The following is a 23,874-nucleotide window of genomic DNA, read 5'->3' as shown; positions in this document are numbered from 1 at the left end:
TAGTCAATCCAGTAAAGCAATTTGGGGGAACAGTCATTAAAATGCTGTGTAAATATACAGTTCTTTACTGAGCTGTCTTAATGCATGGTAATATTTTAGAATATTCAAATATATGAAGTACTGTGTGACCTCTAAATATTTTTTCTTAAATATGATTTTTTTAATAAGACATTTTTAAAACATTGGCAATGAGCTCAAGGTTGCATTTCTTGGCATCAACAGTGATTCAAGCTACTCATCACTGCCAGTGACCACAGCTTCCCCCAATACTTGAATGTGTCATTGAGCTGGAAGTAGATGTAACCTCTTTGTGGAAGCCAGTAGCTCTAAAAAAGAACTCTGCTAATTTTATAACTTAAGCAATATTCTCCTTTTGCATTTCACATGAGAAAGATACAGGAGTTAGTGGATTTTAGCTGTTACCTTCTCTGCAGAGGCTGACAAGATTGAGTCAATTGTTTTTATGAAGTTCAAATATACTAAAAAATAAAGATATGCTAATGCAAGTCTCTAAATACTGTGTTAACTCAAGTGTTAATAACCAATAATTTACTATGAATTAGTAGTAGTTTGCAAATCTTGTCTGTGTGTCTGTGTAACTGTATGTTTACCTTCATTTGGAGATAATGTCAGAAATTTACACTGAAGTGCTTTTTGAACAGGAGGTCCTAGACAAATGTCCCTCTTGCAGCCATCCACCCCACCCCACATAGCTTCTGTCCTTCTAGGATAAGATATTTAATTAGGGCCAGCAAAATCCTGTGAAAAGGGAATGAATAATTTTCTCTAAATGTCAAGAACTCTTCTAAATGCTTTACATGTATTAACCCATTCTTTTTTCATAAGTATTGTGAAAATGAGATCATAATTATGAGATAAATACTATTGAGATGAGAAAATTAAGGTACAGGGTATATGGAACTTGTCAAAGATTACTGCTACTAAATGAGAGAAGGAACTCTGAAGTCCACATTCTTAACCATTACATTACAGGTTGAATGAACATAAAGTGGCCAGTTGTCAATCATTTATTGTGATCTACAAAGTGAGCAATTTCATATGGTTCAACTTAGTATAATGCTGAGAAAGACTCAAGCCACATTCCTATGAGCACACATGTATGGGACACATTTGTTTCGATTGCCACTCAAGAATATGCATAAACCTTTTATCTGAATTTGGCAAATACAGTATTTGTAGTGGAGTGCATTTTGCTCCAGGGCAAAGACATTTTAAAATTCATGTCTCCTTTGTGAAGAGGTGGGAGGCAGAAGAAAGCTGATGGGGGCTTAACAAAAGGAAAAACTTTCTAATGACTAGAACTGTCAAAGATGGGCTGGTGGCCACTGTAGACAGTGGTGAGGGCTTCTTCCCTGAGAGGCACACTCAGAGGTGGAGCATGCTATCAGCCATGATATTTTCTTTCTTGTTTGCTTTTTTGTTCCAATTCAGCCAGTGCAGGAGACGAGCATCTACTCCTGCTTGCCAAGGATGTAGCAAGCTTGCTTTGCTGGCCACGGCACTGTGGAGGCTCTGATTTTATCCCAAATGTCAACATTTAGAAATCAAAACAAGAGGCTTCTACTGAAAAACAGGGAAGTTCCTTTTGCTCCAGTTGAAAATTTTTGTAATTCATAGAAGAGTTGGAGAGAAATAATGATTAAAGAGTCCTTGAATTGTGTAACATAGTCTTTTAAAGACAAGTTCCTTTCTTGTCTTCAACAGTTTACTAATCACCTGTGATTTCTTTATTCTGGACAAAGCCCATGGACTTCTTTAGATGCTCAACATTGGGATTTAGTAGCACTGAAATTGCTGTCAATTGACTCTGGAGGGTAATATGATCATGACCACTCCCTTGATTTACATTTTATTAATTCGCAGTGCTTATCTGTGTTCACCTTGATAAAAAGGACAAACTCAGACCTGCTCTCAGCAGTCAGACCAAACCTGCATGGCCCTGACATTAGTTGGAAGCCAAAGTTACAGCTCAGATTCCATCAACAGGTTCAATTGGATCATCCTGAGTAGTAGGATTACCAGTATGAAGAATGCTTAGAAAAACAAAATCAAACTGTCCTCAAAGCTGCACAGAAAAACATGGAGCACTTCTGCATGGTAGAATTTTTTTTTCGTCCTTCCACATCAAGTCCACACACAGTTTCCCTGAATGAGGAGACGATAGCAAGTGTCCCATTTGCTGTGAAATTTGTTTTTACTGATTACGGCTTGTAATGATCATTCGGCTCAGTGGATCAGATCTTACTTTCCCAAAAGCCATTTCATGTGGGCACTAATGTGTTTGTCCCTTGCTTATCCTGATCAGTGGGGCATTCAGTTATAAGAATCAGATTGAAAATAATGTCTTTGATTTTCCTTTGCTGTTTCCCAAAGGGAGGAGAGATTGTCTGTAGTCTTCTGAATGCTCCCAGATGGTGTCGAGGGATGGGGGCTGGGACATCTGGGGGGAGGTCCTAGTTTCAACCAATAATCACTTGATTGTCCACCAGGATGCTTTGCAAGCCCAGGCCTTTGAAAATGTGTCTCACCCATGAGTCATGTGGCCTACCCCTCCAGAATGTCATCCTGTTTGGGGGGTGCTCTTGGATCTCTGGAGTCAGAATAAGGGTTAGATGTCCATCACTGGCTTCCCAGTTCAGTCCTATCAGAGGTTGATACACATATCACTTTCTGCCCATTACCTTTTCTCTGTGCTTATAGATCCTGCACAGAAGTAGCAGCCAAGAGACCCTCACCCAGCAGAAGCAATTGAGAGCAGGACAGGAGGGCCCATCCATCCTGGGTTCTTCCCTGGGCCACTCTGCATGGCCCCATGCTGGCCATGTTCTCCCCCTCCTAACAACTGCGAAAGGGCTGCTCTTCTTTTTTTTTTTTTTTTTTTTTTTACAAATAGTTTATTGTCAAATTAGTTTCCACATAACACCCAGTGCTCATCCCCACAAGTAAAGGGCTGCTTTTCTTGACTGCCAGGCCCAAGCCCCAAGGCCCATGCAATGTGTCTTCATTCCACTGTGTCACCTTGCTCCTCCACCTCCAGTGTTTGCAATAATTTCTGGTTCCCTGGATTGACTCTACTTTGCAATATAGTATTCATTCTCTTCTTCAAATTCTCCCTTATTATAGTCCATGCTCAAGGCTGCTGTCTGGTCTTTATCACAGGAGAATTTTCAGGTGTTAAGAGATAAAAAAGACCTGTGGAAAATTCCTTTCCCTGCTCTCAGTCAGGTCAATCCAAGTTCTTGATAGGGGAAAACAGAAAATATTAAACTGATGGCAGCCATCATCTTAAAATAAAGGCCAAGAAGCAATAATTCCTTTGAGTTGGTGCATGTATATATTTTTGTCATCAAAAGAAACTGTCATGCCTTAAACACCCTGCCTTTGAATGTATGCAACTGACCCGGCCTGGAGGCTGGATCAGAGATTTCATTCCATGAGATCACACCAATACTTTCAATAACTACCTCTTTTCACATCCAGATCATATTAGAAACCCATTTACTGTTTGGGTTTCTTTCAAAAGAAGTGTGAGATATTCAGTACTGAGTCTTCAGTTATTATTGGCATTCGTACATGACTGAGCATAGGAACTTAAGCCTCTGCTCTTGTCATCACACATTTATGCATATTTTGAACTGTGATTTTTAGTTTTTAACCTGAGGCTCTTCAACTTTCCTAAAGGGAGAAATCCAGATGATAACACCAGACCTTATGCTATCATATTAGCTATATAAAGGAAACAATAGGGAGTGAGAATAAATGAAATAACCAAAGCCAGGTGAGATAATTAAAACCATCTTAATCCTTTCACACTGAGAGAGGGATGTCAGCCCATTTCTTTTTCTTCTTCTTCTTCTTCTTTTTTTTTTTTTAACAGTGTAAGCTTCAGCTCTTATTTCATTTCAAACAGCTCTCCCCATCAGTGCTTGTTTTACAGATGTGAATCTGTGGAATGAATTAAGTTTTGCTCAAGGCATTTAGTATAGTAATAATATGCTTCTCAGAGGAAGGCAAAGAAAGGGGAAAAAATTAGCAAAGAGCATCCACCCTACAATGCTAGGTCTGTAATGCAATCTAAAGATGCTGAGAGAAAAGCACCCCTTAACCAAAGCAGATCTATTTATAACCACATTTTGATATTATCACTGAACCCCACCAGCAAGGGGAGGAAAAAAATCACTGTCAAAAATTATTTGAAGTATAAAAGTGAAATGAAAGTCATCCTTTTTTCCTTTTAAGTTTATTTATTTATTTTGAAAGAGCACACAAGTGGGAGAGGAACAGAGAGAGAGGGAGAAAATCCCATGCAGGATCTACACTCTCAGCACAGAGCCCAATGTGGTGTTTGAACTCACAAACTATGAAATCATGCCCTGAGCCAAAATCAAGAGTTGGACTCAACTGACTGAGCCACCCAGGAGCACCTGAAAGTCATCTTTTAGTGATTGTTCTGAGATATGGAAAAGGAATGGAAGGGTAAAAGGCAGTCATTAAGGGACACTGATAAAGAAAGTCCCTGAAGGGGTGTGAGATCCCAGGCATGTGACACCATAGAAGACCCATCATGAAGAAAGAAAGCCACAGAGCTCAGAGTCCCAGGTGGATGGTAGTGTGTTTGTTATCTTTAATGGCCCTGTGGTGTAAGGGAAGAGCAACCCAAATCAAAATATATCGGGTTGAGCCCTGGCTCCACCTGATTTATAGAAGAAGAGTTAGCCCTGCCCCAGCTGTCACAGAGGATTATGCCAGTCATTGAATGACACAAAGAATCTGAGTCAGTTTTGCAAAGGCTGAAGATAGAGACCATTAAGGTAGCCTGAAGTTGTGCTCAAGCTATTATGATTTTTTCATTAAGTTTGGACAATCTTTCTTGGTACACTCTCTCAGAGCAGAAAGTAGAAGATAGAAAATTGTGCTTTATTGGAGAGTAGCAGAAGGGTGGAGAGAAGAGATTTTTGTTGTTTTGGTTCTCAAAAATGTCAGAGTACTCCAATAGATTTAATTTTTTAAAAAAATTAAAAGTTCAAAGACAGGAAACTAGAGTCATTTTTTCCAAGAAAATATCTGACCTCATTATTCCTTTGTGTAAAATCCCACATTGGCTTCCCCAAACCTTCAGAAAAAATTGAAATTTTAAAATGGTATCTATGGCACAAAGTAGATATCCTACTTCAGTTAAATGAGTAATTGAAAAACTAGTACCACTGACCATTAATACTTGGTAACAACATAATAAATATGAAGAATGAAAGACAATTGATAATGCTGTAGCCTACCCTGAGCCCAAGACAGCTTTCTTTGTTTAGATGCGAGATTAGCATAGTTTACTTACAGAGATGCTAAGGACTCTCCAGAACAAAAATGAGTATTTCTTTTGATTAATTAACAGAATTGAAAGAGAATTTACAAGATCAGCCTCCATACTCAGTGCCTCCATCTTATTTCATATACAATTCCTCAAAAATCATCAGGTAGCTGTATTATGGGTCTTTCCCTTGGTTTGAGAAACTACCTGTACTACCCCTTTAAGTTCTTACTTTTCTATAAAAGCTGACCAATCGGAGTTCCAGCCCATTAGGAGACAAAGACTGATTTGATAAACTCACTTAATGGAGGTAATAATGGATGATAATGCTTAAATTAATGTGAGGAAATCCCAAAGAGGATGATCCTGGTGTATATTAATCAAATCCCAGGAAACAAAAAGGAAAATTGCCACCTTGACAGCTAAGGATGAAGGAATCTGCACAATTCTCTCCTTTCAGTTGGAAAGAAAGGAAGATTCAGGATGGTCAATCCTCAAAAATAAAAAGAGAGCAAAAGAGAGGTAGGAACCATGCACATCATCTGAGGACTCTGAAAACCGTGAATTGTCCCCTTATTTGTTATTTTTGTGTCATTCTTTCCCCATTGGTTTCTCCTGATGGCTGTCTAACAACACCCAAAAAACTTAAATTTTAAGAAGTCTATCCTTCTATCTATAATATATGTCACCTCTGAACATATTAAAACAGATACTTGGAGGGAGAATCACAAGCTGGGGAGGAGTGGGGAGTGGTTCATCATATAGCCCTATCTCCCAAAATTTCACCTTGTGGGAGTTTTATCTTTCTTCTTTTATCACGCACTGTAACATACAGCTTCACTCACAAAACCTTATTTTTGGCTTCCCTTTATACAGCTGGAAAAAAAAAGCCTGGACTGTACTATTATATTTGTAATATAATCTTATTCAAGAAGACTAAAAACACCCCAACACACAAAATGTATGAAATAGCCACCCAAAGAAAAAAACCTTGTAGAAAGAGCTATCAGAATTGAGCAAAGAGTGGGGAAGTTTATAACTGCCCCAAATGGGTATGTATATTTAAAAAACAATGAAAATCTTGAGAATACTGCCTTATCTCTGAAGGAGTAGCTTCATTCCTTATATCTGGAACAGGATATTGTTCTTCTGCTAATAACAAAAACAAAAACAATAACCATAACAACAAAACACATTGAAAAACAAAACAGAGATTCATATACAATTAGATCTTAGAGCCTATTCCCCAACACTAACCAGACATGGCAGATGGGGTTGCCTTTCCCACATTCCCCCAGAGCTCTGTCTCTAACCAATGTTTGCTTTAACCTTTCTCAATTCTGTCCCCTTTATTTTGCCCTTCCAGCTTAGTTTCCATGTTCAACTGAACTGATTCCGAATGTGTAAAGAGGGGCCACAGTGCGATCTGCGCCAGCCCTCCTCCAATCTGTACTGACCATATTGCTGGATGGGGAAGGTGGCTACCTGAAAGGTGTGTAATTGGAAGGCAGAATGAAGAGATTTCTGTCCTTCCTGGGTGTATCTCCTCTTGACTTTGCCACGGTGCCTAAATGATGAATTTACTCTACTTTGGACTGATGTAATAAATGCCCTGGAAAAATGCAGGTGGATTCCTGCCAGGGAGGCGCTGTGGGCTTTTGTTACTAAATGCCAGAGCCACATTTTAACTTAAGTCTACTGCCTGAACTACCTTTTTACCTTTTTCACAGTTTTCAGCTACTTATCATTTACTTTTTTTCATTCATTCACCACAGATTATTAAGGTCTGTTTGCTTAGCATTCTACCCTGAGGATGCATTGGTGAAAAAGACTGGTGCTTCTTGCCCTTTGGAGAGAAGGTAGATGTTATACAGCTGATTACACACAATTGTAATTACTATTCATTTACCCATTCCATAATTATATATCAAGCACCTACTCTGTACTAAGCACAATGCTCAGTGTTAGGAATGGAATAGGTGACAAAAACATCACATTCTGTACCTTCATGAAATCTGTAGTCTAATCAAATGTAACACAAGAGAACATAAAACTGAATGTGTGGCGAGATCTACAAAAGGTACACAATTTTATGACAGTATATAATTAAATATACATATAACTCTGTAATTGGGAAAATTGGCCTCATTTGGGAAATTACAGAAAGGCTTCTATGAAGAAGTGAGTGGGCTGAGAATCTGAAAGGGTCATGTCTAAAAGGGAAGGTCGTTCCAGTTAGAAAAGGTATCTTATACAAAGTCCCATTAGAAAGGAACATGGTAGGGCACGTGGGTGGCTCAGTCAGTTACATGTCCGACTTAGATGAGATCAGCTCAGGTCTGATCTCAGTTTGTGAACTCAAGCCCCATGTCAGGACTGTGCTGATAGCTCAGAGCCTGGATGCTGCTTCAGATTCTCTCTCTCTCTCTCTCTCTCTCTCTCTCTCTCTCTGCCCCTCCCCTGCTCGCACTGTGTCTTTCTATCTCTCAAAAATAAATAAGCATTAAAAATTTCTTAAAAATTAAAAAAAAAAGAAATCTGATAGAGAGGGAGATTTTGTGGTGGAGATGGAATGGAAGAGAATTAGATACATACATACAAGAGGTATTTAAGAGGTGAGATTCCAAAAATCTTAGTGGTTTGGGTCGAACACACAAATGAAAAAGATGATTCAAGTTCCTCATTATCACAACTGAAAAGGTGCTGGAGCCATTCACACAGATAACAAATACTGGGAGAAGAATGGTTTGAATGGAGACATAGGTGTTGAGCTTCAGAACTTGCACTCTGGATTTGGCAAATGAGGCTTTGGAACATGTGAGGTCAACACAGTTTTGAAAACAGTGAATTTGAGGAGCCCACAGAGTCACCTATACCTGTAAGATATTTCAGGTAGAAAGCCCAAAACACAGGTCTAGAACCTGTAGGGAATGGGTTCTCCATAGCACGCTGGCAACCTTGCACATGTCCACATAGGCCACAGAGACAACAGGACATAGGCAAAGTCATACCTAACCTGATTCTTGTCAGGAAGCCTCATAATCCTTTGAAAACAAGGGAGGATGGAAGGCCTATGGGGAGCTGCTCTGAGTCCATATTATATTCCCATCTCCCACTCACCTCCCTGTCTTCCCCTAAAGGCTGTCATAATTTCCCATCACCTCCAGGGTTCCATCAAGGTAAGAGTCTTCCTGTCTTGCCCTTCTCAGAATAGACCTTCAGAGTACAAACCTACTTAGCTGTAGTCCAGACTTGGCTCCTCAGCAATGGCGTGTCCCATGACTCATGGTGTTGGCTTCAGCCCCTCTTGATTCAGTGCTGTGTGGTGTGTTGGACACGGATTGCAGGAAACTAGCAACTTTGGCTGCTGTCTCTTTCTGTAATAAACTGTCTCCTTCTAAAAGTAGCTCATTGTATCTTTACTGGTTCAATCAGTAAGGGTTTGGCGTTAGCATTGCCTTTTGACAAAACCAAGAAAAGACATGAGAGTGAATAAATTTGGAAGACATTAGTCAGTTGTTAGGATTTTTGTTTCTGATATACAACTCAAACATAGGAAAGTGCACATATCTTAGAAGCATAGAGTGGTGATTTTTTACATGTGTGTATGCCTGCACCCACTCTGCAGGTCACAACATAGAACACGTCCAGCACCTGGCTGATATTCCGCATCCAGAAGTAACTGCCATTCTTATCTCTGTCACCACAGATTAGCTGTGCTTGGTTTTGAAATCTTATACAAATGGAATCCTACAGCATCGAATCTTTTGTGCCTGTGTTCCTTCAGTCTACATTATATCAGTAAGGTTTATCCATTTTGTGCCTTGTAGAAGTAATTTGTTATTTCTCATCTCTAATTGTATTCCACGGTGTTAAATATATCACAAATTTTTGGTCCATTCAACTGTGACGGATGTATTGCTTCCAGTTTTCAGTGATTAAAAATGTCATTTTTATAAAGATTCCAGTATATATCTTTTGATGGGCACAAGTATGCATTCGATATACATCCAGGAGTGCAATCAGGTAAAAGTGAGATGATAGATGATAGATAGATAGATAGATAGATAGATAGATAGATAGATAGATAGATGATAGACAGATAGGTAGATAATTAGATGATAGATAGATAAATAGATAGATAGATAGATAGATAGATAGATAGATAGATAGATATCCTTAGGGGCTGTAAAATAGTTTCTCCAAAGTAATTGCATTAATTTACACTTTTACCAGCTCAGTGTATGGGAGTGCCAGTTATTCCATGTTCTCTTCAACACTTGGGATTATCAGTCTTTTAATTTAAGCCATTCTGATCTGAGCATTGTGTTATTTTACAGTGGTTTCAATTTGTATTTTCCTTTTTTAAAAAATTTATTTATTTCTGAGAGAGAGAGAGAGAGAGACAAAGAGGGCATGAACAGGGGAGGGTCAGAGAGAAAGGGAGACACAGAATCTGAAACAGGCTCCAGGCTCTGAGCTAGCTGTCAGCACAGAGCCTGAGGCAGGGCTTGGANGAGAGAGAGAGAGAGAGAGACAAAGAGGGCATGAACAGGGGAGGGTCAGAGAGAAAGGGAGACACAGAATCTGAAACAGGCTCCAGGCTCTGAGCTAGCTGTCAGCACAGAGCCTGAGGCAGGGCTTGGACCCACGAACTGTGAGATCATAACCTGAGCTGAAGTCAGACCCTCAATCAACTGAGTCATCCAGGAACCCCTCAATTTGTATTTTCCTAATGAGTATTGATTTTAAACACCTTTTCATATATATTTTTAAAATTTTTAAATTTAATTTTTTTCAAATTTATTTATTTAAGAGAGACACAGACAGGCTGAGTGAGGAAGGGGCAAAGAGAAGAGGAGACAGAGAATCCCAAGAAGGCTCTGCACTGTCAGCAGGAAGCCTGACATGGGGCTTGAACTCATGAAACTGTGAGATCATGACCTGAACCAAAACCAAGAGTCAGACACTTAACCAACTGAGTCACCCAGACACCTCTAATTTTTTTTTTTATAGAAAGAGAGCATGTGAGCAGGGAAAAGGGGCAGAGGGAGAGAGAGAGAGAGAGGGAGAGAGAGGGGGTGGGAATTTCAAGCGGGCTCCACGCTCAGCATAGAACCCAACACAGGGCTTGATTCCATGATCTTGCAATCATGGCCTGAGCAGAAATCAAGAGTCAGATGTTCAGCAGACTGAGCCACCCAGGCATGCTTTCACACACACACACACACACACACACACACACACACATACACACACACACACACTTTTTTAATTTGGGTATTCTCTTTTGTGAAGTGCATGTTCAAAGTATTTTGTTCTTTTTTCAATTTAGTTGCCAACTTTTATCCTATTATCAGTGGGAGTTATATACACATCACAGACACATGTCTTTTGTTGGATATCCTCTTCCATGCAGTCATTTTCTTCTTCACTTCTTATGTCATCATTTTCTGAGTAAAGATTTTTATTTTTAATAAAGTGCAACTCACCAATTTCCACTTATTAAAATTGTTTTCTATTTATGAAATCATTGCCTACTTGAAAATGGAGAAATATTAGCTTATGTTTTCTTCCAGAAGATTCATGATTTAATCTTTTGTGTAATAAATCTATAATCCACCTCTAATTAATTTATGTGTATGGTTTGGGGGTAGGAATCAGAATTCATTTTTTCTCCTGTATGGATATACAACTGACCTCCTATTTAAAAAGGCCATTCTTTTCTTACAGAATTGCAGCTGTGCAGTGGTCATAATCTGGTATGACCATCTAGAAATGGCTGTGTTTCTGGCTCTCTCTTCTGTCCCACTGCTGTCTGGATATTTCCTTGTGCTATGTCATGTCCTCAATAGGCTTTGTAGACATTCAGCAAGCTTGTTTGAGTAAAACTTCCAACTTTGCTATCGTTCTTCAAGATTGTCTTGGTTGCTCCATGTCCTTTGTATTTCCACAAACAGTTTGGAATAATCTTGACAATTACTAAAATGAAGAATTTCCCAGGAAACCATTGAATCTTTAGATCAATCTGGGGAGAAGTGACATCTTAAAAATATTGAGTCTACCAATTCATTAAGATCGTAAAGCTCTCAAGTTTTAGGAATTCTTTAACATTTCTTAGCAATGTTTTGTAGTAAAATTTGAAAAGCATAGAAGTCTCTTTATCTCCCTTCCTCCGTTCATTCCTTTCCTTCCTTTGTTCCTTCGTTCCTTCATTCCTTCCTTCCTTCCTTCCCTCCTTCCTTTCTTCCCTCCCTCCCTCCTTCCTTCCTTCCTTCCTTCCTTCCTTCCTTCCTTCCTTCCTTCCTCCCTTCCTCCCTTCCTCCTTTCTTCCTTCCTTCCTTCCTTCTTTTATGTATATATTTATGTATTTATTTTTGCAATTTCCTTGTTTGCTTTTAACGTCAAGGTTATGCTGGCCTAATAAAAATGTTGGGAAGTATTCTTTTCCTATTCTCTGGCCACGATTGTTTAAATTTAGTATTATTTCTTCCTTCATTATTTGGAAAAATTCATCAGTAAAACATGGACCTGGAGTTTTCTTTGAGTGAAAGTTTTAATTACAGATCTACTAGATACAGAATGATGTGGTTTTAAAATTTTCTTCTTGTGATAAGTAGTGGTTTTGTAGGAATTTTATCTAATTTTAAGAGATTAAAAATTGTTAATAAAAGCCCTATATTATTAAAAATATTTTTAAATTTTTATTTATTTTTGAGAGAGAGATAGTGTGCGAGCAGGGGAGGGGCAAAGAGAGAGGGAGACACAGAATTCAAAGCAGTCTTCAGGTTCTGAGTTGTCAGAACAGAGACTGAAATGGGGCTCAAACTCACAGCTGGGGAGATCATGACCTGAGCTGCAAGTTGGATGCTTGCTTAACTGTCTGAGCTACCCAGGTGTCCCTAGCCCCATATTATTTTCTAACATCTGTAGAGCTTATATTTTTATCCCCTTTTTGAGTTATAAATACTATTAATTTATGTTGTTGTTGTTGTTTTTTATTTTTTGTCTGATTGTCAAAACCAGTCTTCCTAGGGGTTTGTCAATTTTGTTAAACTTATAAAACAGTATTTTAAAAAAATAATTCTGCTGTCACTTGTGTTATTGTCTTCAGACATAGCATATCCCCCTTTTTCCTAGTTGGTATAGAAAGTTAGGTTTTCAAACTTTATTTCTAAAATGTGAATTTAGAACCTAGAAAATTTTTTCTGAGTCATGCTTTAACTGCACCCACAAGTTCTCATATTTTTATTATCATCCAGCTGAAAATACTTTTTAATTCCACTGTGAGGTTTTCATTGCACATGAGTTATTTAGAAATGTGTTACTTAATTTTCAAACAGTTGGTGATTTTCCAATTAACTTTTTTGCTTTTTATTTTTAAATCACTATTATCTATTCCATACAATTTAAATTATTTTGTGTTTTGAAGAACTTTCTTTGTGGCCAAGCACATAGTCTGTTGTGGTCAGTGTTTCATGCATCATAGAAGAGAATGATTTTGCTATTGTTGCATGTAATCTTAATTTTTTTTCTGTCTTAATTAATCATGTTGGTCAAGGGGCTCCGGGGGGGCTCAGTCAGTTAAGCTTCCGACTTTGGCTCAGGTCTTGATCTCATGGCTCCTGAGTTTGAGCACTGCATCAGGCTCTGTGCTGATAGCTCTGATCCTGGAGCCTGCATTGGTGCTTTGGATTCTATGTCTCTGTCTCTCTTTCTCTTTCTGCCCCTCCCCTACTCATGCTCTGTCTCTATCTCTTTCAAAAATAAATAAACATTTAAAAAAATCATGTTGGTAAAATCTTTCTATATCCTTACGATGTCTTTGTCTACTAGATTCTATAAGTTACAGAGAGAAGAGTGTTAAAATATTCAACTATGATTGAGAATACGTCTATTTCTTTTAAAAAATTCTCTCAATATTTGCTTGATATGCTTCGATCTTTGTTATTGGGCAAACAAAGTAGAACTGTTATATCTTACTCTTTAATTGAGTTTGTAACCATCATCTCTCTAGTAAAATGTCTTTTGCCTTCTTTTTATATCAATGTAGGTACATTAATTTTCTTTTGGTTGGTAACTATTTGTACCTTTTATTGATATAATTTTTCAACCTTTCTAATGTTCTTATATTTAAAGTATTGTGTTGTGAAGAGTTTATAGTTGCTTTTCTTATCCTGTCTGATTATCTTTACTTTAATATAATTACTGATATAAGTAGGTTTAAGTTTACCATCTTGGGGTGTGTGTGTGTGTGTGTGTGTGTGTGTATGATGTCACTCTTGACTGATGCCAAGCATTCTGTTCCTTTCCCTTTTTAAGGTGTTGAATGCCAATACTACTATACACTTGACAGCAGTCACAACAATTTAAATGTCTATTATTCAATCAGGTCTGTAAAGCAAGGGGAATCCTTGGGTAAGGAATAAGGCTATAACAAAAGTGATCTTTCAAGACTGCCCAAGGAGAAGAGAGAGAGCACACAGTCTGGGATAAAAGCCCCAAAATGGGATTTTTGAATAATGCTAGGGGAGGTCTGTTTTTCAGGCAACCTCTTCCAGCCTGTTCAAATGGGCATGGTTGGGTGCTATGCCTGCACCTTATTAAGATATGGCAGAAGTGGATGCAAATTGCACTTATTGGTCCCCCTCCCCCATCCTGTTAAATTCAGGTGACCATCTAACATTTATTCAAACAAGTGTTCAATGGTTTGATTAAATGATTTTATTTCATAGCCTAAGTGTGATTTTTCTGAAGATGACTCAATTCTGTTTTATTATAATTGGTACCTTCTGTTTTTTCTATTCTTTTATCACTTCTTTCACTTATTTGTATTAATTAAATATATTTAATGCTTTTTCCTTTATTAATTACTTAGTTTTATATTATTGTAACCTTACATATGCAGCCTTAACTTATTAAAGTTCACCTTAAGCTAGTATTCTTACTACTTCCCCCAAATTCAAGAACTTTACAACCATGTATCTCTACTTACCTCCCTATCATTTATGTAGTAAAATTTATTTTTATATATGTCATTAACTCACAGATATTATTTGTAATTTTGCTAAAAACCATTGATATTTTGTATGTATCCCTATATTCACATTTTTAGTGTTCTTAATCTTCCTCCAGTTCTGTGCTTCCATCTGGAATCATTTTTCTGTGACTAGAAGAACTTTCTTTAATATATCTTATAGTTTCAATTGCCCAGAGAAAAAAATTCTCATATTTTTCTTGTCTGAAAATGTCTTTGTTTTTGTCTTCAATTTTGATTTCTATTTCACTGCCATTTTCTCATAGAATTTTACTTCTTTCTTTCTTTCTTTCTTTCTTTCTTTCGTTCTTTCTTTCTTTCTTTCTCTTTTTAGCATTTTAAAGGTGTCATTCCATTGTCCTCTGGCTTTCATGATTCCCATTGGAATGTCAGCCATATATCTTATTGTCCCTCATTTGAATGTAATGTCTTTTTCTCAGGCTACTCTAAAGACTTTCTTTGTTTTTGGTTTTTAGAAGTTTGACCTATGATGTGCCTAAGGGTTGTTTCTTTATACATATTCTACTTAGGACCCATTGCATTTTTGGAGTCTTTTCGTTGTGTCTTCAGTCATTTTGAAAACTTCAGTGATTATCACTTTAAATATTTCTCTAAATTTGTTCGTTCTCTATCCCCTCCTGGAATTCTACCCACACTTATGATAGAACTTATGATAGATACTGAACCCTACATTTCTCTTTTGCTTTCTCTATTTTCTCCATCCATTCTCTCTACCTCCACCCTGCTGAACTCAGTGCTTCCCTTTACTTTTCATGGATTCATCTTTGAGTTCATTAATCTTGTCTTTTACTGTTTCTTGTCTTAATTTAAATCCACCCAAGAAGATCTTTAATTTGAATACCGCATTTTTTATTTCTAAGCCATTCATTTGATTCTTTTTTATGAAATACAATCCTGTGTTGAAATTTTTTTATTAAAAAAATTTTTTTAATGTTTATTCATTTTTGAAAGCAAGAGAGACAGAGCACACATGGGGAAGGGGTAAGAGAAAGGGAAGTAGAATTCAAAGCAGACTCCAGGCTCTGAGCTGCCAGCACAGAGCCTAACACAGGACTTTAACCCATGAACTGCGAGGTCATAACCTGACCTAGTGAGGCACTCATCCAACTGAGCCCCCCAAGTGTCCTCAGATGTCATCTTCAACCAGGAAGTATATCCTCTTGTTTTCCTGTTAGGTAGATAAGGCCATGAGGCAGTCACCTTGGTACTATCATAGATTGAGCTCACACAGGGCTGCTTACTAGTCTTAGCATGACTAACTTCATCTTTTATCTGACCTTCTTTTAAGGAGGGAGAGATGAATGGCCTTTCTGAGGTTTTTATTAAGAGTCTGACTTATTTCTGCCTCCTCAGCTCTGGAATACTGCAGGGAATTCAGTTATTCACCTCAAAAGTTGTGGAATTAGCTCTTTTGTCTCTTACTTGCTTCTCCAATACCCTAATTTCCCTCCAACTCTCCCTAACAACTCTGAAATCTAGTACACTGGTAAATATCTCGAGGAGTTCATGACCCACTTCCTTCTAGCAAAAATTTCTCCTCTATTTTCATCATGAATATGCAGTTTGGGCAAGGATTGATAGAGTTGTCTCATCTCCATCCCATGGAAAAATCAAGTAAGGGTGCCCCAACTGGGTATGGAAGGACCGGTTCCATGATGGCTCATTCATATGTCTGACAAGTTTGTGCTGTCTGTTTGTCAGCTGGGAGTTACCTGGGGCTATTGACAGATTCATCTCCATATGGACTTTTTCATGGATCTGTTTGGATATTCTCACAGCACAGAGTCTGTGTTCTAAGAGGCAGGAGATGGAGCTGCAAATTTCTTAAAGCCTGGCTTAGAATTTGTCATAGCATCATTTCCATGTCATTTTATTCATCAAAGCAGACACTAGCTTGCCCAGACTCAAGGTAAGGGACAGCAATCTCAACTATCGCTTGTAGAAATGTCTAAGAAATTGTGACCATCTTTAGTTCATCGTATTCATGCCATCCCTATAACTTGATTAATATCCTATGAGGGAAAAAAGGCCACACTTTTGGATCTCCTAAGTTTCTAATGTGGTATTTATGAGAATTCAGTAGGTTCTCTTTCCTTTACGAGAATGCCTCTGATTGAGTCATTTTAAGTGTAGCCCTCAGTGTCGGCCCCAAGACTGACAATGTTCCCAGAGATGAATTTATTCACCTCTGAATGGCATTCCCTTGGCTAGAATTCAAGTCCATCTTTGCTGCATCCATAGCTCTTCAACAACTTGAAATCATGGCAACTATTGAGACTGCCTAGTAAAAATATAGAGAGAAAGTAGAGAAGATTCAAGAATCCAAACAATCTACAAAATTAAAGAAACAGAGATAAAGATCAGAGTGAGAAACAATAGCCAGAGAGCTAGGAAGAAGACAAGAAGAGTGCGGTGTCACAGAAGTAAGGTTGAGTGTTGAATAGGTGAGAGTAGTCTACCGTGTCACAGAGAGGATGGTAAGATAAGAAGTGAAAGCTTGCACTGGATTTAGAGACAGGAAGATGAGCTGCAAGAAGTGTTTTGATGCAAGGATGGGTATAGCAGCCTGAAGGCCATGGATTAAGGAGTGAATAGGTTATTGATTAAGTGAAAACAATATGAGTGGACAACTCTTTCACTGGATCTTTTTGTGAAGATAAAGAGACAGATGATCGGGAAAAAAGGATGAGATTGAGTGGGAGTTGAATTTTTAGTTAAATATAGGATAAACTCGAGTCTGTTCCAATGCTAGCCAATAGAAAGTGGCTGAAGTATAGGAGTGAAAAGGGACAATTGATGAATAACAAAGTCTCTTGAGAAGTAATGAGAGATTTGATCCAGAGCAGAGGTAGAGCAATTAGCCTAGACTAAGATTAACATAATGGAAGTGATGCAGAAGTGGGTAAATTCTCTTCTTCTATTCAATCAAGAAGCAAAAAGTAAAAAGATGCTTATGTAGCTATGTTTTAGGTAGGATAGCAAAAAATGAAGGGAATTTTTTGTAAAATGAATTCCATTCTATGAGCTTAGTACCCTGCAAAACGTATAAGAAGGTATGCCAAGGTAGAATATTTGAGGATAGATGAGGTTTGAAATAACCACTGCAAGGAATAAGACAGAGAGAGATAGAAAGATTACTGGGCATCTTTAAGTTTAATTGAGGTCATAAATCAGCATCACCAGTCTGAGAGGTTTGTGATATAGGGAAACATAGAATTTAAACAGTTAAGTTGATTTTGAGTTGGAGTTTTATGGAGCGTTTGTAACAGAAGAACAATAGATCAAAGAAACTGAGAATTTTGGCAAGAGAGTTATTGAAACAATGGTCCAAAAAGTCTAGGTTTGAAGGATATAACATTGAGGTAAAGTGGTTGAATACAGCAATTATAGATGCTTGGGTGAGGTCAAAGATCCAGGATAGTGAAAGTGAAAGATTTAGGGCAGTCAGAGAGTAAGATGTGGGAAGTTAAGCTTTCAGAGGTATAAGGGCTCTGAGTGATGTCAGAGTGCACACAGCAATCACCTGAAGTGAAGAGGTGGTAATAAGCTGTTGATTCTAAGGGACTCAGTGTTTCAAGATTTGGGTTGTTAAAATAGCAATACAAATGAAATAACATAAAATGTTGACAGAATTAGAGTATTGATGAAGACGTGGTGATGAAGTTTTGGGATAATGGTGGGGTTCATGGGGTCCAGAGCTAATGACCAAGAAAGAATTCTTAAGGACGTCTTTGGTGCAAAAACATAATTTTTTTAAAGCATGGGGGCAGGACCATGGGTAGGAAGAGCTGCACTGAGGTTGTAGGGGGTGACCATTTTATGGAGTCAGAGGAGATAAAGTCAGGAGGGAGTTTCCAATGAGACTTTCACATGCTAAAGACGACTTACTGGAGACCTAGCTATTATCTAGCTAAGGTTGTTTTTCCCTCTGTCAAAGTATTAACATTAAGACAGTAAGGAAGGGACACCTGGGTGGCTCAGTTGGATTTGGCCTCAGGTGATGATCTTCTGGTTTCTGCTACCAGCTCAGAGCCTGAAGCCTGCTTCAGATTCTGTCTCTCTCTCTCTCTCTCTCTCTCTCTCTCTCTCTGCCCCTCCCGCATTCACAGGCTGTGTCTAACTCTCTCTCTTAAAAATAAATAAACATTAAAAAAAAAAAAAGATAGGAAGTTCCTGGACTTTAGGCTATGATGGGATTCCCTTTTTCTGGTAAACTGGTGAAGACTCTTATCAGTTTAAACTTTTCATTTTTGGTCCTTTCCTGTTTTGGGGTAGCCTGGAGTATCCAAGGAATATCATACACGTCCCACCTGGGGAGGGAGGGTGTACTAAGTGGTGCTTTGCTGCTCAACCTGTCTCCTACTCCCTCATCACTGGGACCAGATTCCCAAGTATATGACTGAGACCCTGTCTGAGGAGTGGATAACTTCATCTGCAGAAAGAACAGATGAATACTGGCATAGATGAGGCATGTACTTACTTCCACGGAGTGGGAGAGAGGACCAGTATGGTGCTGCACAAGGCACTGCATCTCCAAAAGAATGAGGACTCCATCTTCCACGACCATGGTCCATGGAATAAGGGCCAATGAGCACCATCTTTTTATGATGGCCATAGGCAATAGGAATCTTCACCCATAAACCCGGTGTATGTGTCACAAAAAGTTTTTACTGATACTGCCCTCTGCTATCATGGGGAATAGATGGGTCTTTGCTGAAACAATAAGCTGTTTTCAGATGTGTGCTTGTGACAGCTCACCTGACCAAGGGGAAGCATGACCACATCAATCCCTCTCCAAGCCCTTCCCCCTTCTGAAGATTGCAAGGAGCTCCCCAGATCCTAGAGCCTGGAGCTTGTTCATTCAGACAGGGCTGAATTCAAGGGAGTGGTCCCCTTGCCTGGACAACCAACAGTTTCTCCCACCTACTGCTCTCATTCTCTGCTTATGTATCATAATGTTAATTGTCATGGGTTAGTGCAGAACAGACAGACTTCATACATAGATGGACATTCAAGTCATGAAAGACTATTGACTCACTGTCAATGTCAGTGTCATAAATTCATTTCGATCCTGACACAGAAAAATGAGGCAAAGACTGAGTCATCCCATGTTCATGGGGCAAACTAACCAGAGCATGTTAGCAGTGGTCATGACCAATTCATACGTAGGTGATGGGTTTCTGCAAAACCAGATTGAACCTCTCTTGAAATTAACATGTTCAGGGGCACCTGGGTGGCTCAGTCGGTTGAGCAACCTACTATGGCTCAGGTCATGATCTCAGGGTTTGTGGGTTCGAGACCCACAATGGGCTCTGTGCTGACAGCCAGCTCAGAGCCTGGAGGCTGTTTCAGATTCTGTATCTCCCTCTCTCTCTGACTCACCCCTGCTCATGCTCTCTCCCTCTCTCTCTCTCTCTCTCAGAAATAAATAAAACATTAAAAAATTTAAAAAAATTAACGTGTTCATTTGAATGCCATTGGTTTTATAGGTTTGTTTCTATTTTATTTGCAGATTTTCTTTTTTTTGAGCTATAAGTATATTAGTGTTTGTACATATTTAAGTAACACTATAACTCAATACTAGTATATCTACACATTATTCTATTTTGAAAAACAGTGATATAAAGAAAGCCAAATGGCACAGAAGCCTCAGCTGAAGTCCAATGACAGTGATTGTATTAGATTAAGCCTTGCAGTTCCTATACATTTGCTTATGAGGCTTGAAGATGAGATCATAGGTCTTTAGAGTCTTTGCTCCAAAATGCCTGGGAAAGAAGAGCTCAGTTTTGCAAACATTGCCTGCGCTGCTTTAGCTTACTAAAGCAGTGGGTGGGGGAAGGAGGGAAGAGATACTTTCATCTATGTCTGGGGGTACCCTAGGGAACATGTGTATGGAATTACACTGTCTCTTACAAGCACTTTCAGTTTGCTATGCCTGCAATTCAAGGATGGCAGAAATGCAAGATACCCTATACTATCAAGATGGCCTCAACTCAAAGTGCTTGGAAATGCCACTTGTAATCTTAAAACAAAACCCACCTTCAAGAACAGTCAGCAGTTTAATTATGCTAAGTACTTTTCACCCCAGGAGGCTTAAGGTTGCTGTATTAAGCAACAGAACAGCATTCTTTTTAGGCTTAAGGCTATACATTTAGAAAGCTGATAAGTGTTTCACATCAGAAAGCCTCAAGTCTTTTAGGTAATTTCCAAGGATTGCATTTTACAAACTCACCTTCCAATTCGAGCCAAGGATGCCAGAACACCCTAGCTCTTTATAAGTGATCCTTGGCCTTGCTAAGGTTTCCTAGATAAATATGGATGGAGACTTTTAAAACCAACAAAGACAAACATTTGGTTGAACATGTAAATGCAATTATTCAAGCTGTAAATTAAATTCAATTACGTACAGAGAGTAGTATCTTAAGCCTCATGCTAATTATACTTGTGAGTTTCAACTCATTAAACTCGGATAATGCTCAGAAAGAAGGAATCTGGCAGCAGCAAGCCAGGCNGTGCCTTTCATCACTGTAGTTGGGCATGTTGGCAAAACCTATTCACATCCAAAGAGTCTAAGAGAAAGTAGAGACATCCAGGGTGTGACAACGGACAGTGTAGCCAAGAATAGAGAGCTAATGTGCACACTACAAAGGTATTGAAAAAAATGTTGCTTTGGGAGTACAAAAAAGCAGATGAGGCCTTCCAAGGGAAATGCTAGTACTAGGAGGTGATGAATCTTTCCTCACATCTGACCGTCCCCGCCCCCAGGGCAAGAGTCCAAAGCCAGGCAGATTCCATTCCTCTTCTCCTTGGAGGGGGCAATTCAACTCGTAGCTGGGCTCTCCTCAGGAAGCAGTGCTGACTCAGCCACGTGGGAAGTGTGTTCAGCACCCCCTGTTTGGTAACTGGGACCTTGTCACCCCTTCAACATTTCTCCTCTTTTTTGCTGTTTACTCTCACCCCAACTTTGACCCCTTGGTGACCGAGATATCTGATAAGAGCATTCACAGGAAGAGGATGACAGTATGCTAACCCAGCCAGGAATGTTTGCATTTTTTAAAAGTCTCATGGGGAGCACAACTTCAGTACAGAGAACAAATTGCTGATGTTGAAATTTCAAGTATTAATCAAGAAGATGTGTGGAAAGTGGAAGCCTTTCCTACAACCTTCAAATCACATTCAGTGGGTCATTCCTGACACCAGGCCAGCCCTGATCACAGGCACTGGATTTGTTCAAGTGATGTTGATGGAGTGGTTTCTGAAAACCAGGCATTGTACTAGGGTCCTGCTCGGGAGAAGATAAGAGAAAGACAGGCCTGTAAGTCTTGAAGAGAAGACAAGGCTGAGAATCTAACTTCGCTTTTATCCAATGGATGTTGTCATATCCTAATATGTCTGAGAACAATCTCAGAGATTCTTCACAGTGTTTTGAAGACTTGGCACTGTGTCACTGTATCTATTATCTATTGCCACATAATGAGCCACCCCAAAACATAGTAGCTTAAAATAACAACCACTTATCTGGCTCATTATTCTGCTGAGCAGTTCTTTCATGCACCCCAGTGGTCTCTGCTGGGCTTGCTCATGTGTCTGTGCTCACTTGGTAAGCTGGCAGGAAGCTGGCTAGTACCAATGGTCTTCCTCACATGGTTGGCAGTTGACTGGATGTTGACTGGGGCAACGGGGGTGACTGGGCCACGTGCCTCTCATCATCGATCAGGCTAGCTTGGGTTCTTTAGCGTGGCAGGGACAGGGTTCCAAGAATTGCTAGAGGGCAAGCCGAGTCTGAATAAAACTCTTTTCAAATTTCTGTTTGTGTCAGATTTGTTGCCATCCCATCTGCTCCAGCAAATCACAAAGCCCCAGCCAGACTCATGGTCAAAGGGGTCTACTCAAAGATCCAGATACTTGTGCATTTCTGCTTGTTAAACTGATATAGTGCTCAGAAGGAAAGAATCTGGCAGCAACAATAGGGACAATTACGGAAAATCAACCCAAGGTACATATTATATATCTATAAGCTTTTAAGTAAAGAAATAAAAACTAAAAGTTCTACCTTTTAAAGCAGGGTTTTCCAGACTTTTGAATTCTAGGGACTAACAATATTTAAAAACAAATAGGAAGACAGGAGTAAAACATAAGATTGTTGATATTTTTATCTCACTGGCTAGAAATACTAAATAACCACCTACCCTCTCCATTGTTTTGATAAAAGAAAGGACTTTTCAATACCAAAGTAGGAGCAAAACATAATTTTAGAATACACTAGTTCTCTAAATAGAATAAATGAGGCTTTATGAAAAGCTATTTACATTGCCTTCATTTTTCTCATTTCACTGAAGATCAATGGAAACCTCAATTAGAATGGCTCTCGTCAGGTGACTGACATCTTGGAGCTACTGAGCTCGAGAAAGATAATAGGCAGGCAGGGTCTACTGATGAGTAATCATTAAGGGTGTACTGAGTGTGCAGGCTAGCCCTGGCTCACGTACCATCAGGGTGAGACAAGGGTAAGACAGCAATTTTCCTTAAGACTCTGCAGTCCAGCCTGCAAGTAAAGACTGAGCATTAACATAAATGGTCAAAAATTTGAAAAGCAGAAATTCTGAGTGCAGAAAAGAATTATAAAAATAACAGAGAAGAGGCTGGATTATGACTGTGCTACCAGCCATAAGAGAAAAGGTAAGAGAGGAGAACCATCATGCTAATTCATTTAATGCTTAATTCCTTAATCCCAATTCAAATGAAGGCTTCTTCCAATCACCTGGAAGACTATTTTCTTAGGTGCCTCCAGTATTCTAGCTTGTCAGTTTAGATCACAGATCTCCAGGGTAGAAATATGTCTACTTCTAAACTGGGAAGAACAGTGGCCAGGATTGCACTGCTGTCCTCCAAACAAGTGTCATTTTTACATATTTGGACTTGCTGACCACGTTGAAATGGAGAATGAGGAAATAGAGCTTCTAAGTCCATTGCTCCTTAAGATTCTTCAAATCTTTCTGCAGAAGTGATGCCAGTTGAGATGGCACATGCATGCAAGAAAGTTATGGTTCATCCTCTTTTTAAGATCTGTAATTATTTTTTTCTAGGGATGGCAAAGTAAGCAAGCTTACCGGGGTTTTTGCCTAAATTGGGGAAGTTCTTTCTAATTTCTTGTCTGTATTTTTGCCACTCAAAACAACAGATTTGGTGGAGGGGGGCTGTCCCTTGAACATCAGCCCACGGGTAGCTGAAGAGCAACCACTGCTAAATTTTGGCCACTAAATTGTTACCCAGTGTCATCCTTCATTCAAATAAGATGCCTTCTTCTGTAGGAAACCATCTCTTGGGAGACATCTGATTTTAGAATGACTATAATAAAAAAACATTCAGTGCATAATAAAACTTCAGATCCCATTATTTTGTTCCTTTCCATAAATATCATTTTTTTCAAGCTTTGTCTCTTAATCCAAAGAAGGCACAGCAGCTAACTTCTTTGACTATATCTAAACAA

This window comes from Crocuta crocuta, unplaced genomic scaffold (genome assembly GCF_008692635.1).
Source record: "Crocuta crocuta isolate KB4526 unplaced genomic scaffold, BGI_CrCroc_1.0 scaffold457, whole genome shotgun sequence".
Lineage (NCBI taxonomy): Eukaryota > Metazoa > Chordata > Mammalia > Carnivora > Hyaenidae > Crocuta > Crocuta crocuta.
The sequence above is the reverse complement of the archived record's forward strand: the minus strand, read 5'-3'. Positions refer to the sequence as shown.